This window comes from Artemia sp. Qi Xiang Cuo, chromosome 5 (assembly GCF_049724085.1).
Source record: "Artemia sp. Qi Xiang Cuo chromosome 5, ASM4972408v1, whole genome shotgun sequence".
NCBI classification, from domain to species: Eukaryota; Metazoa; Arthropoda; class Branchiopoda; order Anostraca; family Artemiidae; genus Artemia; species Artemia sp. Qi Xiang Cuo.
In genome coordinates, this window is record NC_142798.1 from 35,132,414 (window position 1) to 35,148,054 (window position 15,641).

The 15,641-nt window shown below is 39.4% G+C and overlaps 1 protein-coding gene across 1 annotated transcript in view; it reads left to right on the plus strand.

Moving 5' to 3' along the window:
* The first annotated feature begins 2,730 nt into the window (after positions 1-2,730).
* The window catches only part of LOC148952083 (NCK-interacting protein with SH3 domain), a 142,606-nt gene continuing 129,695 nt past the window's right edge, over positions 2,731-15,641 (plus strand). The window contains exon 1 of the mRNA XM_089088835.1: positions 2,731-2,751. The gene's annotated coding sequence lies outside the window, so the exon portion shown is untranslated. The remainder of the gene's footprint in view (positions 2,752-15,641) is intronic.

The window sequence follows — 15,641 nt, forward strand, 5'->3', positions numbered from 1 at the left end:
TAGTTTGCCTGTGAATAGGAGGGAGGGTTGCCAGGAAGTCAAACAAAAAACAAGCCCGAGCCTCTGAAAAACAAGCCAAAATACGCCCGAGCCTTTAAAAACCAAGACTGCCATCATGGTCAGTTCCTAAAGTTCTAAAATTGCCCAAATTTGTGTGTTTCACAACAATTTTCGGTAAAAAAAAAAATGTCCGATAAGTGTTGTTGGATTAGTTCTAGATCAGTTTTTTTGTCCGGTTATTTCAAACTTAGCACCAATCTTTCGAAAAAAATACGGCAAAAAAAGGTGGTCCTAATTAAATCAAACTTCGCAAAAATCTCTCAAAACAAATACGGAAAATACGGTCCAAACTTTTTGTTAATTCCTTAACTTCTTTCAAAATCCTCATCATTTGGTCAGTGACAAAATTGTACTACCAAAATGCTACAAATTGAAGCATGTGCTACAGTACTACACATGATGAAATATTGCTAAAGTAGTTCTTTTGTGCTAAAGTCAAAAAAAGTTTCTAATTCTATTTTTCCTTTGCTTGCTTACCCTTTATTCATTTTGCTCCACTTTCACGGAAGAACAACGATTTATGTGATCTGCCAAAATTCATCTGTTTTAAGCTGCAGTTTTATGCGTCATAATGGTTAAACGGCTGTAAACTCCTGATCATTAACTTTTAGAGTTTCATATTACTTATCTAAATCAATATGGTAGCATAAGTTACAATCCAAAGAAATACAATATCTTTGCTTTACTGTGTCTACGAATATTCGGTAAAACTAAATTAGTACAATTGCAACACAATATTTTAATATAACTTTATGATTATAGTATAGCCTCAAAAAGAAACGTGAGAACTGGGTTAATACAAAAGCCTTCGTAATCCCAAGATGAAATAATACAGACAACTAAAAAAAACAAAAAAAAGAAAGGCAATAAGGCACTAAGAAATTTAAGATTCAAAGGAGACTAGGATATTATATAAATCGACTAGATCAGTTGTTTGGTCAGTTTTTTCGACTTCACAAGCCATATAAATATCACTATTGAAAAGCTGCATACGCTCTGTAGGCTCAAACGTCGAGCAACTCGACATCACAGGCCTTATGAATATCACCATTGAAAAGAAGTTGCAATACAATTTTTAAAGATAACTTTATGATTAAAGTAAGGCCTCAAAAAAACGTAAGAACGGGGTTAATACAAAAGCCTTCGTAATAAAAAACAATAACAAAAAAGAAAGGCACTTAGATCCATAAGGCACTAAGAGATTTAAGACTCAAAGGAGGCTAGGATATTATCTAGATCGACTAGACAAACCCTATAAATATCACTATTGAAAAGCAGTTGCAACACAATATTTAAAGATAACTTTACGATTAAAGTAAGGCCTCAAAAAGAAACGTGAGAACTGGGTTAATACAAAAGCCTTCGTAATCCCATTATGAAATAATACAGACGGATAAAAAAAAAAGAAAAAAAAGAAAGGCACTTAGATCCACAATGCACTAAGAGATTTAAGACTCAATGAAAGCTAGGATATGATCTAGATCGACTAGATCAGTTGTTTGATCAGTTTCTTTGACTTCACAAGCCTTATAAATATTACTATTGGAAATCTGCATAGGCTTTGTAGGCTCAAACGTCGAGCCCAAGGGTGATAACCACAGCTTGAACACAAGTCTTGAGTTCAACATGAGGAAGAACAAACGGTTTTGGAACTTACTCGTAATGACATTCATTGTAGAAAATGACCGTTCCACTCGCATTACTAATTGGCAAACTCAAAAGGGTCAATACCCACATGTCTAACTCACGAAAAGGAAATGCCCCAACAGCATCAGGATAATGTAGGACAGCTATCCAGAACACAGAGGAGTCTTTGGGGATTGTTCCTCCACAAACAAAAGACCAATTAACGTCCAACAGTTTCCTCCACTGATTCTCCAAGGTACTGAGATCAGTAGTAGGAACAATTCTCAATGGCAAGTCTCCAAATCGGGGTCGAAACTGAGACAAGCAAATCACAGGGGATAAAAATTTTAGCGGTAGGAGCGAATCCAGAGCAGGAGGCATTCGTTTAAGCACCGCTTTAGCCACAGCTTTTAGGAACGCAAAACACCGTATTTTGATTTCGCTCTTCTGTGTGTCTGAAAGTTTAGATTTGGCCAGTTCAATGAGGAACTCGTGTCCGTAATCAACTTGATCTTGTGGCAAATAATTGATTTCGAAGTCCCTATTAACCATCAAAGACACTGCAGATGAGCAGAGTATCCTACGCAGGAGACTTAGTATCAAACCAAGGAGTTGTTCAAAAAGACAAAATTAGTCAGCGTGTGTTCTGAAACAGCAAGTTGACTCTTTGAAATTTGGACAGCAATGGCTTCAAGAACACAATGAAAATTTTGTTTTGGTCATCTTGATACACAGCGTGTAGCAACCTGGCAGTATTGCAACATTCCTTTTCTTTGGTTAGACAGAAGTGTGTGGTGAGCTCCATGTACAGCTCATCCATGCGAACCAAGGCATTGTACCAAGAGAGCGAATGAGCATTTGAGGGAGAAATAATAGTCAGGGGTGAATTTCTATCGTATATCAACTTAAATACATGTTGATATGTCTCCCTTCTAAGGGGGCTTACATTAAACCATTTATATGTTTCGGACATCATAAACTCAAGGTTCGAAGGGAGTTCACAGACCGCCTCTAAAGCACATAGATGGAGTGAGTGGCAAACACACTTGAAGAGCTGAAGATAGGGTAAGCCATTGTCTCGTAGCAGGGTAGAAAGGGAGTGGTTTACTCCGCACATGTTACTAGCACCGTCTGTGCCGATACCAATAAGGTTAATCATAGGTACTTTGCAGATATTTTTATTTAGCTTAGCATCATTAGTTACACTAATGATGCTTAGCATCATTAGTTACAGATATTTAGCATCATTAGTTACAGTAACTATAGTTCTAGTACTAAAAGTATACAAACAAAGGTCTACAAAAGTATAGTACAACAAAATGGCTATCTCAAAATTTTGATTGGATGTGTTTGGGTAAGTGATTGACGTGTGGGAGGGGGAGTTGGTTGCCCTTCATGAGCTCTTTTTGAAGATCTTATGACATTTCTTTCTATAAGAAGTACCCTGGTCTAAAAAACAAAACAATATATTGTGCCCACATTGCTCTTTACTTAGGCAGTACTATTGTGCTGCCTATTATATTTTGTCTTGAAATTTTGCTTATATACAGCACTGGAAGTGCCAATTAGACCATGCACGCCCCTTCTATAATTCAGTCGCTAGGCACCCAAGAATATTTTACACATTAGGGGGGGGGGAGATAAAGTATTATAAAATTGCACTTAAAAAGTGTTAATTACAATTCTAGAGAAGGACATGTACAGAAAGAAACATATTAAGAAAACAATTCATAATATGGAGAATAATTGTAGATATCACATAGTGCATGTATCTCAGCTATACTTTATCCCTAACTCCTTCCCCTAATGTGCAAATATATAACCCAAATTAGATATTTCCAATGCATTCTTCCTCCCGTCAGTAACTTGTTTTTCTGGTTTTGCTTTGTCATAGTTGATTAAATTTACTGGTACAATGAATGAATTTGAGCCATGTTTTTGCAAATTAAGGGGAATGGCCTGGGGGTAATGTATAGCAGAGCTACAAGCAAGATATCAGCAACAATTATTTCTGTATATTAACTATCAAGTATGAATTGTTTTCTTAACATGTTTCCTTCTCAAGGTATATACTATTACAAGTAGGGCAATCTGCATATTACAAAGTATAAATTGTTTTCTTGACATGATTTTTTTTATAGATGACACATTTTGATTATAATTCAACTTTACTCCCTCCCCCCACCCCCAATGTGCAAAAATATAGGCTAGCCTAGCCCAATTTCTATATTTCCAATATATTTTCTGTTTCTTGATTATGTACTTATTGATTAAATTTTTGGGCCAACTGTTAAGACAAGAGTGAATGTAAAAATGACCAGGAAATATGTAAGGTAAAATTCTAGACAAGCTACTTTTTGATATCTTGGAAGGGTTAGGTTAGGAAAACAAAACTTTCAGTGATGAATCCAGGGCCAGAAACATGTTCTGAAAAGGTATTGACATTCTTTTATTTTACCCCCTTCTGATTTCCAAGTCTTGAAAATTTGATATAACAGAGTTTTGAAAAAACTCTTTTTTTTTTGTCAAAACAAAGAATTTCGAAAAATAGTTTATTTTCTCTGGTTTTGGTTTGAAAATGCAATTCCTATTATTAGAGTAGAATTTCAAGCCATATCAAAGGTTTTTTTTCCTAAATTTATGAAATTTATTTCCAGATCTTTGATACTTTCCAAATTTGGATTGAGTAAAGTTGTAAAGCTGAAGATCTATTTTGCATGGTTTCACTTTTATAAAACAAAGATTTTTAAAAGTCATCAAAGGTCAGTGCCCTCTATTGGGGAAGGAGTAGAGATGGGTTGGATACTTCAAAATATCTTTCAAGGATATACCTTAGTATGTAAACCCATCCCAGGAAGCTTCATTTCTGTAACCTAACCCCTTCCCAAGATAGCAACAAATAGATTGTCTAGAATTTTAGCATATATAATTCAGACTATATATTTGCAGGGGCGCCCATAATGGGGAACAAGGGGGGGGGCCCTTCACCTTAGTACTCTTAGCATCATTAGTTACAGTAACTATAGTTCTAGTACTAAAAGTATACAAACGAAGGTCTACAAAAGTATACAAAAGTCTAGTAGAACAAAATGGCTATCTCAAATTTTTATTAGACGTGTTTGGGCAAGTCATTGACGTGTGGGAGGGGGAGTTGGTTGCCCTTCATGAGCTCTTTTTGAAGATCCTATGACATTTCTTTTTATAAGAAGTACACTGGTCTAAAAATCAAACAATATATTGTGCCCACATTGCTCTTTACTTAGGCAGTACTATTGTGCTGCCTACGATATTTTGTCTTGAGATTTTAAATATATACAGCACTGGAAGTGCCAATTAGACCATGTAAGCCCCTCCTATAATTCAGCCTATGGGCACCCATGTATATTTACACATTATGGGGGGGAGGGAGTAGAGCAATCCCAATTATTGACTAAACCTAGGCCACAAAAAGATTGGGCCAGATCTGTCAAATATATAAGAAAAAAAGATAGATTTGCATAAAATTTAAGTCTTGCCTTAATCTGAGCAGCAATAAAATTCCTTGTAACTTGTAAGACTCTTAACGCTGAGCCATCTCAGCCATGCAGGAATAATTTCGTAATGGCGAATCGTTTCAGAATAGAAAGCGTTATATGCCCTAAAGGAGGGCTCTTTTCTTTTTGGTGCATAACCAAGGCTGAGCCACCGTGATTTTGGAATTTTTGTCTGGTTCCAAATTTTCGGTCAAAGTAAGCCACAAAATAAACCCATTTTTTTACAAAAAGCCCATTTTCCCGCCCCAAGGCCCTCACGCCCACTCCAAAATTCAGCCCACCCCTGACGGCTAAAACAAGCCCACGGGGCGGAAAACAAGCCCATCTGGCAACACTGATAGGAGGATTGAACGCAGTGTTTTCATTAGCTGCTTTTTAGAATTCTTTAACCAATCGGAAGTTTTCTGCAGTGATCCTGATATCGCTCCGGTAGAATTTTCCATAAGCCACAAGATGCCCTAAACGTTTTATGCTCCGTTTACAAAACCCCATAAACCTGGCAGCTTTTTCCGTCCTAAACGTTCACAGTTACAAGATTGGAATTCCACCCAGATTTAAACTTTTTTCCTCTTTTAATGGCCAGTAAGGTTCTGCAAGCTTTTTTTTTTATTCAATTTTTTTTATTTTTAGAATCCGTTAATCAGTCGGAAGTTTTCCAGATTGGAATTTTGCCCAGATTTGAAGCTTCTTCCTCCTTTGCTAGCTATTAAGGTTCTGCAAAAAAAAAATTGTAAAGGTTTCGTACAATGTCCAATACTATAGACAAAAAAAGCCACCAGATTGTATATGACAACCAGTTGACATTGAACAGAAAATAAGAATTTTTAGTGGATTCCTCTGGTTCATTGGGTAACTATCACAGGCAGCGCAATAGCGCTGCCTATGTAAAGAACGATGTTGACGAAATGTGTAATTTTTCTTTTCCATAACCGGGCACTTCGTATCGAATGAGTTGTTGTAGAAACTTCAAAAAGGGCTCATTCGATTGGAAATTGGAGTGACTAGTGCCTTTTTAATAGTCGAAAGTGATTGGAGGGCAACATGCCACCAACCCCCACCCCCCCCGCCCATCATACCAACAAACACATCCAATCAAAATTTTGAGATAGCCATTTTGTTCAGCGTAGTTGATTTCAAGATAGAAAATATATTTTTGAGGAGGAAACTCCCCCACAACCCTCGGGGCAAGGGTTTTAATTTATGCCCTGAGGGTATATAAGAACGATGTTGGCACAATGTACTATTTATTATTTTTTTTTTTCTTTAGAGCAGGGAACTTCGTATCGAAGAAGTTGTCGTAGAAACTTCGAAAAGGGCTCATTCAATTGGAAATTGGAAAGGCTCGTGCCCTTTTTAACAGTCAAAAGTCATTGGAAGGCAACTAACACCCCTTCCACGCCCAAAATTTCCCGATACACATCCAATCAAAATTTTGAGATAGCCATTTTGTTCAGCGTAGTTGATTTCCAGAGAGAAATTATGTTTACGAGGAGGGCACTCCCCCACAGCACTCAGGGCAAGGGTTGTAAGTTATGCCCTGGGGGCATATAAGGTTTGTATAGAAGGCGTTGTCGTAGCAACTTAAAAAAAAGGCTCATTCGATTGGAAATTCAAAGGGGTATTACCCTTTTTAATTGGCGAAATTTATTGGAGGGCAAATAGCCCCCCCCCCCCCCCACGCCCATCATTCCCCCAAACACATCCAATCAAAATTTTGAGATAGCCATTTTGTTCAGCGTAGTTGATTTCCAGATAGAAAATATATTTTCGAGGAGGTCACTCCCCCACAACCCTCGGGGCAAGGGTTTTAAGTTATGCTCTGAGGGCATATAAGAACGATGTTGGTACAATTTATTTTTTTTTTCCTTTAGAGCAGGGCACTTCGTATCGAAGACGTTGTCGTATAAACTTCAAAAAAGGCTCATTCAATTGAAACTCGGAATTGCTTGTGCCCTTTTTAATAGTCGAAAGTGATTGGAAGGTAACTAACACTCCATCCACGCCCACCAAGTCCCGAAACACATCGAATCAAAATTTTGAGGTAGCCGTTTTGTTAAGCGTAGTTGATTTCCGGATAGAAATTACGTTTTTGAGAAGGAGACTCCCCCCACAACCCTCGGGGCAAGGGTTTTATGTTTTGCCCTGAGGGCATATAAGAACGATGTTGGCACAATGTATCATTTGTTATTTTTTTTTCCTTTGGAGCAGGACACTTCGTATCGAAGAAGTTGTCGTAGAAACTGTCGTAGAAAAGCCCTCAAGGCAAGGGTTGCAAATTATGCCCTGGGGGCATATTAAGTTTTTATAGAAAGCGTTGTCGTAGAAATTTCAAAAAAGGCTCATTCGATTGGAAATTCAAAGGGCTAGTGCCCTTTTTAATAGTTAAAAGTGGTTGGAGGGCAACTAACCCACCTCTCACGCCAATTTTTCCCCAAACACAGCCAATCAAAATTTTAAGATAGCCATTTTGTTCAACGTAGTTGAAATTTCTAAGAATTATGTCTTTGAGAATGACAACCAACCCCCCCTCCCTTAAGCCCTCAGGGCAAGGGTTGTAAGTTATGCCCTGGGGCCATATAAGGTTTTTATAGAACGCATTGTCGTAAAAACTTCAAAAAGGGCTCATTCGATTAGAAATTGAAATGGCTAGTGCCCTTTTTAATAGTCGAAACTAGTTGGAAGGCAACTTACACCCCTACCATGCCCACTATTTCCCCAAACACGTCTGACCAAAATTTTGAGAAAGGTATTTTGTTTCACACAGTTTTAAGTTCAGGAAATTATACCTTTGAGCAGGACACTCCCCCCACAGTTTTCAGGGCAAGGGTTATAAGTTATACCCTGGGGGTTTATAAGTTTTTATTGCAATCTTTGTCGTAGAAACTTGAAAAATGAGCTCATTTGATTGGAAATTCAAAGGTCTAGTGCCCTTTTTAATAGTCGAAAGTGATTTGAGGGCAACTAGCACCCCTTCCACGCCCACCTTTTCCCCAAACGCAAACAATCAACATTTTTAGATAGCCATTTTGTTCAGCGTAGTTGATTTTCAGATAGAAACTATGTTTTGAGGAGAACACTCTCCCACAGCCTTCAGGGCAAGGGTTGTAATTTATACCCTGGGGGCATATAAGGTTTTTATAGAAAGTGTAATCGTAGAAACTTCCAAAAAGCTCATTTGAATGGACATTCAAAGGGCTAGTGCCGTTTTCAATAGTCGAAAGTATTTTGTTCCACGCAGTTTAAGGTTCAGGAAATTATACCTTTGAGCAGGACACTCCCCCCACAGTCCTTTTCCCCAAACGCAAACAATCAAAATTTTTAGATAGCCATTTTGTTCAGCGTAGTTGATTTCCAGATAGAAACTATGCTTTGAGGAGAACACTCCCCCAAAGCCTTCAGGGCAAGGGTTGTAAGTTATGCCCTGGGGGCATATAAAGTTTTTATAGAAGTAGAAAATTTCCAAAAAGCTAATTTGAATGAAAATTTAAAGGGCTAGTGCACTTTTCAATAGTCGAAAGTGATTGGAGGGCAACTAGCCCGCCCCCCTCACGCCCATCATTCTCCCAAACACATCCAATCAAAATTCAGAGATAGTCATTTTGTTCAGCGTATTTGATTTCAAGAGAGAAAATATGTTTTTGAGGAGAAGACTCCCCCCGCAACCCTCGGGGCAAGGGTTTTACGTTTTGCCCTGAGGGCATAAGAACGATGTTGGCACAATGTATCATTTGTTATTTTTTTTTTCCTTTAGAGCAGGAGACTTCGTATCGAAGAAGTTGTCGTATAAACTTCTAAAAGGGCTCATTCAATTGGAAATTAGAGTGGCTTGTGCCCTTTTTAATAGTTGAAAGTGATTGGAAGGCAAGTAACACTCTTTTCACACCCATCATTCCCTCAAACACTTCCAATCAAAATTTTGAGACAGCCAATTTGTCCAGCGTCGTTGCTTTCCAGATAGAACTTATGCTTTTGAGGAGGACACTCCCCCACAGCCTTCAGGGCAAGGGTTGTAAGTTATGCCCTGGGGGCATATAAGGTTTTATAGAAGGCGTTGTCGTAGAAACTTCACAAAAAGCTCATTCGACTGGAAATTCAAAGGGCTAGTGCCCTTTTAAAATGTTGAAAGTGATTGGAGGGCAACTAACGCCCCTCTCAAGCCCACCTTTTCCCCAAACACATCCAATCAAAATTTATCCTTTAGAGCAGGAGACTTCGTATCGAAGAAGTTGTCGTATAAACTTCTAAAAGGGCTCATTCAATTGGAAATTAGAGTGGCTTGTGCCCTTTTTAATAGTCGAAAGTGATTGGAAGGCAACTAACACCCCTTCCACGCCCACCATTTCCTGAAACACATCCAATTAAAATTTTCAGATAGCCATTTTGTTCAGCTTAGTTGATTTCCGGAGAGAAATTATGTTTTGGGGAGGAAACTCCACCACGGGCTTCAGGGCACGGGTTGTAAGTTATGCCCTCGGGGCATATAAGGTTTTTATAGAAGGCGTTGTCGTAGAAACTTCAAAAAAAGCTCATTCGACTGGAAATTCAAAGGGCTAGTGCCCTTTTTAAATGTCGAAAGTGATTGGAGGGCAAATAACCCCCCCTCTCACGCCCACCTTTTCCCCAAACACATCCAATCAAAATTTTGAGATAGCCATTTTATTCTACGTTGTTTTAAGTTCTGTAAATTAGGTTTTTGAGGATGACAACCCCTCACAGCCCTCAGGGCAAGGGTTGTAAGTTGTGCCCTGGGAGAATATAAAGCATTTATAGAACGCGTTGTCGTAGAAACTTAAAAAAGGGCTCATTCGATTAGAAATTGAAATGGCTAGTGCCCTTTTTAATAGTCGAAAGTAATTGGAAGGCAACTAACAACCCTTCTACGCCCAACATTTCCCCAAACACATCCAATCAAGATTGTGAGATAGCCATGTTGTTCCACGCAGTTAAAGTTCATGAAATTATACCTTTGATCAGGACTCTCCCCCCACAGTCTTCAGGGCAAGGATTATAAGTTATGCCCTGGGGACATATATTTCTTTGAAATCTTTGTCGTAGAAACTTGAAAAAGGGCTCATTTAATTGGAAATTCAAAGGTCTAGTGCCCTTTTTAATAGTTGAAAGTAATTTGAGGGCAACTAGCCCCCCTCTCTCGCCCATGTTTCCTCCAGATACATCCAATCAAAATTTTTTGATAGCCATTGTATTCGGTGTTTTGGATTTCCAGATAGACATTATTTTTTTGAGAAGAACACGCCCTAAGAGCCCTCAGGACAAGGGTTGTAAGTTATGCCCTGAGGGCATATAAGGTTTTAATAGAAGTCTTTGACGTAAAAACTTGAAAAAGGTCTCATTTGATTGGAAATTCAAAGGGCTAGTGCCCTTTTTAATAGTAGAAAGTGATTTGAAGGCGATTACGCCCACCTTTTCCCCAACCACATTCAATCAAAATTTTTAGATAACCATTTTATTGAAGGTAGTTGAAAGTTTTGGAAATTAGGTCTTTAAGGATGACAACCCGTACCCCCACAACCCTCAGGGCAAGAGTTGTAAGCTATGCCCTGAGAGCATGTAAGGTTTTTATAGAATACACTGTTGTAAAAACATCAAAAAGGGCTCATTCAATTGAAAATTGAAAGGTCTAGAGCCCTTTTAACAGTCAGAAGTGATTGAAGCACAACTTACCCCCCTCTCACGCCCACCATTTTCCCAAACTCATCCAATCAAAATTTTGAGATATCCATTTTGTTCAACGTAGTCGGCAGTTTTAGGATGATAGCTCAATCAGAGCCCTCAGGGCAAGGGTTGTAAGTTATGCCCTGGGGGCATATAACGTTTATACAGGAAGTTGTTGTAGAAATTTCAAAAGGGGCTCATTTGATTGGAACTTGAAATTGCCCTTTTTAATAGTCAAAAGTGAGTGGAGAGTAATTAACCCCCTCTCACGCCCACCATTTCCCGAAACTCATTCAATCGAAGTTTAGAGATAGCCATTTTGTTCAAAGTAGTTGAAAGTTCCGGAAATTATGTATTCAAGGATGATAAAACTCCAGAGTCCCCAGGGCATAGGGTGTAAGTTATGCACTTGGGGCATGTAAGGTTTTTAATGATAGAGTTGTCGTAAAAACTTCAAAAGGGGCTCATTGAATTGGAAATTGAGAGGGCTAGTGCCCTTTTTAATAGTTGAAAGTGATTAGAGGGTAAGTAACCCCCCTCTCACGCCCACCATTCCCCCAAACACATTCAATCAAAATTTTCAGATAGCCCTTGTGTTCAACGTTGCAGAAAGTTCTGGAAATTAACTCTTTGAGAATGAAACACCCCCCCACTCAGCCCTCAGGACGAGGGTTGTAAGTTATGCCTTGGGGGCATATAAGATTTTTATTGAAAGCATTGTCGTAGAAACTTCAAAAGGGCTCATTTGATTGGAAATTGAAAGGGTTAGTGCCTTTTTTAATAGTTGAAAGTGATTGGATAAAGACTAACGCCCATCTCACTCCCACCATTTTTCCAGACACATCCAATCAAAATTTTGAGATTCTGTAAATTATATTTTTGAGGATGAAAACCCCCTCACAGCCCTCAGGGCAAGGGTTGTAAGTTGTGCCCTGGGGGAATATTAATTTCTTATAGAACGCGTTGTCGTAGAAACTTCAAAAAGGGCTCATTCGACTAGAAATTGAAACGGCTAGTGCCCTTTTTAATAGTCGAAAGTAATTGGAAGGCAACTAACAACCCTTCCACGCCCACCATTTCCCCTAACACATCTAATAAAAATTTTGAGATAGCCAAGTCGTTCCACGCAGTTAAAGTTCAGGAAATTATAACTTTGAACAGGACACTCCCCCCACAGTCTTCAGGGCAAGGATTATAAGTTATGCTCTGGGGACATATAAGTTTTTTTGAAATCTTTGTCGTAGAAACTTGAAAAAGGGCTCATTCAATTGGAAATTCAAAGGTCTAGTGCCCTTTTTAATAGTCAAAAGTGATTTGAGGGTAACTAGCCCCCTCTCTCGACCACCTTTTCCCCAAACACATCCAATCAAAATTTTTAGAGAGCCATTTTGTTCATTTTGTTCCGGAATGATGCAGACCTTGTCTGCTGACCACGTACCTCTGGATATGGGGTCATCTCCTAACTAAACACTCCGATCAGGGTGGCTGCAACCTCATGTGGTGGGTGGAGCCCACCCCGGGAATCACAGTATCTAGGTTAAACCTAGCTCTAATCAGATTCCAGGCCTAGGGTTGGTTGGGCTAGCGACCCTCCACCTGAAAATCAATTGCTGCGCAAAGTGACTACATAGTCTCGGATCCGGACCCCCTTTTAAGATCTCGACCATCGCGTGTCAACGGACATGCTGACGACGCCAGAAAGACTGACAGACTAAACCTTCTAGATCAAAGGGGGCTTTGGATAGCCACCTGGAATGTTTTGACCCTGAATGCACCTGCATCAAAGAACCTACTTTCTCAAGAACTTCGTAAGAATAAAGTGGCGATTGCAGGTCTCACAGAAACCCGTCTTACTGGAAGTGGAGAAGAGCGACTAGGCGATAATCACTCGTTAGTCTGGTCTGGAGGGAGCATGAGAAGAAATGGTGTTGTCTTCGCGCTAAACGGCCTTGCAAAATAGGCCTTACTCTTGCACGAAGCTGTATCGGACAGAATAATGACCCGCTTTGGGCACAAGCATGGCAAGATGACAATTTTCGTATGCTATGCCCCGACCAACGATTCCGACGACATAACCAGGGAAGAGTTCTACTCTGCTCTGTCCAGATGTCTGTCAGCAGTGTCCCCCCACGATGTCACTGTTCTTCTCGGTGACTTCAATGCTACAGTGCGAGATGATATGGTTTTTTGGCGTGGCACAACTGGACCTGTATCCCCCGACCCACTGAACGATAACGACCTTCGCCTACTCAAACTGTGCCGATCCCATGAACTTGTGATCGCAAACGCCTACTTTCAACGTAAGACTATCCACCAGTACACGTGGTATAGTAACGACGGTCACACAAAGAAGATGATTGACTACATCATTATTTCTAAACGCTGGAGATCATCGCTGATGAACTGCAGAACTTACAGATCAGCAGAGCTCGGAAATGCAGATCACAGGCTTGTGTGTGCTGATGTCCAGCTTCGCCTCCATGCACAGCGATCGGACAGAAAACCAGTAGCAGTGAATATTGGGAAACTAAAGAAGCCAGATACTCGCCAGAAGTATAGTGTTGAGATATCAAATCGCTTGGAGCTCCTTCTCACACTCAACAGCAGCGAAGACGCCTAGAAGTATTTTAAATCGCAGACCAGCGAAGCAGCACAGCTGGTGCTTGGCAAGCGAAGTTTCCCGAAGAAATCTTGGCTAACTGACGAAACACATAGAGAAAAGGCGGAGGGCAAGACTTCTTGGGGACATGGCAACCTATCGAAGGCTCAATGGAGTGCGGAACAGACTTATTCACCGAGACCTAACTCAGTTTGTTGCAAGGAAAGCCGATGAAATCGAACTAGCAGCAAAAAAGAAAGACATGGGTAGCCTGTTCAAACACCTCCGTGATCTCACAGAAAATAAAAACCAGCATTGGGACCCGTCCTATCCCGGGATGGGAAACTTCTCTCTGATGAGAGTTCTTGTCTCGAGCGGTGAAAGGACCACTTCTGCTAACTCCTGAACAACACTAGCCCGTCTATGCCTACTAATGATAGTCCCAGCCAACCTGGCAGTCTAAGACCCGAAGCAGATGCTCCTCCAGACGAGCCTTTCAGCCCCTCAGAAATTGGAAATGCAGTAAAAAGGCTCAAGAACAATAAAGCTGCCGGTATCTGTGGCCTGAGTTCAGAGCTGCTAAAATATGCAGGTCCTGTTATGCTCCTGTTTCTCCACACTCTGTTCTCTACAATCTGGCAAACCGAGATAATTCCCGAAGATTGGCGGAAGGGTGTCATTATCCCTTTATGGAAGAGGAAAGGCTCTAGAAGCGACTGCTCGAACTACCGTGGAATAACCCTACTGTCTGTCCCGGGAAAAATTTTCTCAATGCTCCTGCTAGATCGATGTCGAAATATCATTCATAAATTCCGGCGACCGGAGCAAGTAGTTTCGACAAAAAGCTCTTTTTTACCCTCGTCGATTTCCGTGCTGCGTTCGACTCACTGGACCGAGAAGCTCTTTGGCGGATTCTAGAATCGACAGGCCTCCCTGAGAAATACTGCAGACTCTTCAAAGCTCTACACCATGGGAAGGAGAGCTGTGTTCAAGTGAAAGTGATTGGATTTAAACCCGTCCCCTTCCGACACCCACCCTCCCATTTGACTTTATGTTTAAAAACTAAATGTTGCCATAAGATTAAATCAAAATGCACTATGTTAATGCTAATTCCCAATATGGCATCTCAGCAGTATTCCAAGAACGACTGAGGGTGTTATGTTCGAACTTTCGGGACTGCTTCTGCTCTTAAAATTTAACCAAATCAAAATAGCGTAAGTGTATCCAAGCTATCAAAGAAAGTAAACAGATGTTTTTGCGAATGGTATCAAGTTTTCCATTTCAGGTCAACTAGAAGAGGTATGAAACTAAATTAAACACAACTATTTGCGTCCAGATTTTTAAGAGGGTGTATGTTTTTAAAAATGGCCGAAAATTTTTCTCTAGCATACAAACAGCAGTTCAAACTATAAATTCTTACAAAAACGAAATGATTTAAAGCATTATTTTTTTTTCTCTGAAAAGACTGTCAATATAAAACGAGCAGAAATTAATTAAAAAAACTTTTTCCACAAAATATATTTTTCAAAGAAAAGTAAAGAACTCCATTAAACAAAAAATGAGCAAAAATATAATCAAATAATCTACCAAGTGTAAAACTACCACAAGTCAGCATCGATAAATAAATGAAACCCAAAACGAACAGAAATTATAATAAATAACCGAGTCAAACTCAAAACGAGCAGAAATTAACAAAGGTTGGGCTCAAAACCCCTCTGCCTTCCCAAGGCCAGAACATAATTTGTGCTTTACTGAAAAAATACAAACGAATGTGCATTGTCAGTTTAATATACATATACTGATATTTCATAATCAAAATGTTAATATTATTCGATTTATGAAATTTATAAAAGTGAAAACATTTATATTTTTTTCAGTAAAGTGCAAATTATGTTCTGGCCTTGGGAAGGCAAAAGAGTTTTGAGCCCTACTTATGTTAATTTCTGATCGTTTTGATTTTGCCTTGGTTATTTATGTAATTAATTAAAAAAACTTTTTCCACAAAAAAAGTTTTCTAAAGAAAAGTAAAGAACTCCAGTAAACCAAAAATAAGCAAAAATAAAATCAAATAATCTACCCAGCGTGAAACTACCACAAATCAGCATCGATAAATAAATGAAACCCAAAATGAACAAAAATTACAATAAATA